A 3,651-nucleotide genomic window follows, 5' to 3' on the forward strand; every position below is an offset into this window, starting at 1 on the left:
GAGGTATCGATGAGGGTTGAAACCCCTCATACACGCAATAAAAACATACGAATATAGAAGTTCGTTACGTAAATTAATTCGTAAGTTACGTATACTTTTTACCAATGAAAACGTTTGTAAAAAATTAAAAGTTTTGGTTGCTTTTTTTAAGTAATCAAAAAATTGGAGGGCAACTAGGCCTCCTCCCTCGCTCCTTTTTTCCCAAAATCTTCCGATTAATTGCAATTAATTAATATGCAAATTTCGTTTTAATAATTTATGTGCGGAGAGCCAAGATCAAAACATGCATTAATTCAAAAACGTCCAGAAATTGAAAAAAACAAGTTTTTTTAAATGAAAGTAAAGAGCAACATTAAAACATAAAACGAACAGAAATTACTCCGTATATAAAAGGGGCTTTTCCTCCTCAACACCCCGCTCTTTACGCTAAAGTTTCTTACTGTTTTAAAAATAGAGTTAAGAGAAAGAGTCAAACTTTAGCGTAAAGAGCGGGGCGTTGAGGAGGAAATGCCCCTTTCATATACGGAGTAATTTCTGTTCGTTTTAAGTTTTAATGTTGCTCCTTACTTTCATTTAAAAAAACTTGTTTTTTTTATTTAATTTTCAAGAAAGAATGACTAAAAAGAATAAGAAAGCAGAATTCGCAATGAAAATTATAATAAGATGCTAACAAACCAATAAGTTTCTTGGCTTTTATTTTTTGTAAATTTTAGAACAGAGGTGGTTTTAGAGGAAGACAGAGGAGGCACTTACCGCGGGTGCAGATATTTTAGGGGCGGGGAGTTTAAAATAAATAATCTAACAGATAATCATTTTGTAATTTTTGAAATTTTGATTTTGTGAAAATAAAGTAGATGGCGTAGTTGGCCGTAAGTATAAGCAAATTGAATCCGAAATTTTTAGTTCAGTTTAAGGCATGCGCATACCTCTACCTATATCGCTCTCTCGAAGAAAAAAATAAATAAATAAAAAATTATAAATGTAAATATGAAAAAATATAAATAAATAAATGAACAACTTACTTTCCAAGAAGATCATGAATTTTTCCTAAAAATTCTAAATTCAAGAAATGACCGCCCTCATCTTGCTTCTTTTCCTCTTCATTAGCTATGAGCTGATGGAGTAAAATAACAGGAACAAGACTATCAAAGTGTAAGTCAGAACTTGTTTCCGAGTTTCGCAGCTGGTAACAAGCAATCGCTATTAAATTTTCAGCAAGTCGATGAGCGTTGTAAGGTTCCAATTCGTCAACTTGAAGATAGAGAAAAAACCTTTAATTTTATTGCTACACACAGGAAAAGGGAGACAGAAGGTGGATTTATCCTTGAGTTTTGTGAAAGAGTCTTTCTCCTTCTAAAAATACAGTTTAAAAATCTGCCCTTTTGTCCGCTCAACCCTTCCTCCTTCAGGAGGGAGACAGGGGCTGAAATTATCCTTTAATTTTATGTATGAGTCTTTCCTCTCCTAAAAATATAGTTTTTTAAAATCTGCCCTTTTGTCTACACAACCCCTCCTCCTTCAAAAAGGAGACAAAGGGTGAAATTTCCCCTGAATTTTGTGTACGAGTCTTTCCTCTCCTAAAAATACAGTTTAAAAATCTACCCTTTTGTCTGCCCAACCCCTCCTTCTTCCGGAGGGAGGCAGAGGGTGAAATTATCCCTAAAGTTTATGTATGAATCTTTCCTTTCCTAAAAACACAGTTTGAAAATCTGCCCTTTAGTCTGCTCAACCAGTTCTCCTTCAGGAAAAATCGTGTAGCCCCCCCCCAGGACTGGACATAAGTAGGCAAATGTATAATTATCCAAAATACAAGATAGTGATACAGGTCGGTCGCCTTCGTTTCAAACATATCTTTTAAAGCGATATGTGACCTTGAAGAATCACCCTATCTCATCCATTATAAACATTTTAAGTTTTTGTTGCCAAACTATTTCAAATCGCTTCGATGGTCTTCCCCTAACTTGTAGAGCTTCAGAAAGTGTTATTTTTTTTTCATCTAAACAGACCTGAATTTTCGTTTAAAATTTCAGGAAAGGACAGTCCTAAAAAATGTTCGAGTATATACACTAGGAAAACGTTAAAAATCAACTCAAAGGAAAAATCATTTGAGCAACTAAAAGGCTTTGGTAGTTCACTGCAGTGCTACTCGCTTTGGTTGAAAACCTTTCCGACACAAAAGACACATTTTTTTTTGCTGCAGGCATATTGAACAGATCGTGGTTTGCTTAACAATAAGTAAAAGATTATACTTATTCTTAATAAATTAGTGTCTAGTTAGCTTTTTGAACTGTTGACACATTCAAGATCCCTTATTCATTTTTACCTAATTTTACGAATATTTTAAGTTATTTGACAGTTTTGGGAATTTCCTGTGGTGCTGGGAAAATTCGCTAATGGGCGCTTTGTCTTTGGTCCAGTCAGCCGACACCAAGGTTCAAAAAATGATTTTCAAGGTATTGAATTGGCTTAATGTGTTACTAAGATGTACTCACAAAAATCTTCTGTCTTATCATGACGATGCCACTTAAAACTTTTAAAAAGAGATTTTATACCTTAAGGAAAATAATGGAATCGAATGTTTTATTCGATATTGAATGATTATCTTTGATTTATTTGTAACAATTATTGTTGCCACTTATAATAGCGATTGCAGGCACAAATTCAGTCCACATTGTGGTCCAGAACTGTTACAATTAATCAGCAGTATCGAAACGAAAATATATTAAAAACAGTAAAACAATTTTGAATACAAAAATAATAACAAGAGTTTGAATAAGACATTTATTTAAAAAAATTCCTATCACAAGCCTCGAAGGGCTTCGAAGGAAGGAATATTTCGACGTCACATCCGAAAACCTTTATCAAGGATTTTGTTTCATAGTTCCATACCAGAAGGTAATTTACACGAACAATAGTATAGCCTATAGCAAAAATCTTGCCTTCTACTTTATTTGTGCCCTAGTGTTTTACCATGTTAGATTTTGTTCAAGTTTGAATCCTCCATTCGCTGTTCTTTTGTTTTTCGTATAGCGTTGGTTCATTTTACTTTGTTGTTTTTTTTCAATTGTTTCATTTATGCTAGTTTTTGTAGTATTTTCTTTGCGTTGATAAAGATTGACCGATGTGAAGCAGAAATATTTAGACTTTTGTTATTATGTTTGCATTAAAGCTTTTTTCAGTATTATTAAAATTTTACTTCACTTGTTAAAATATTTTAATTTCACTTATATTTTAATTTTAATCTCCTGCATACACGAGGCATATTTAATACATGTTCAATTAATACACTTTAGTCGAGTTGGTTTTACAGTTTGTATTTGGTAACGGACACTAAAACAACATGCATTCATTTCATTAGCCTTAATATCATTGGAGTCCTACCTACCAATGGCAAGCTATGCTTTTTTCTATTTTTCCGATTTACTTCGTTGTGTTCTTTTTTCTCATGTTTCAGAACTTAATTGATTATTTCTGAATTATACAAAAAACTTGTTGCAGACGTATGATCTACATCCTAACCTAAATTGTTCTGCTAATGCTCTCTTTGAGAACCAAATAAAAAACTTGTTGCGGACGTATGATCTACATCCTAACCTAAATTGCTCTGCTAATGCTCTCTTTGAGAACCAAATAAAAAACTTGTTGCGGACG

The sequence above is a fragment of the Artemia franciscana genome, chromosome 12, assembly GCF_032884065.1.
Source record: "Artemia franciscana chromosome 12, ASM3288406v1, whole genome shotgun sequence".
Lineage (NCBI taxonomy): Eukaryota > Metazoa > Arthropoda > Branchiopoda > Anostraca > Artemiidae > Artemia > Artemia franciscana.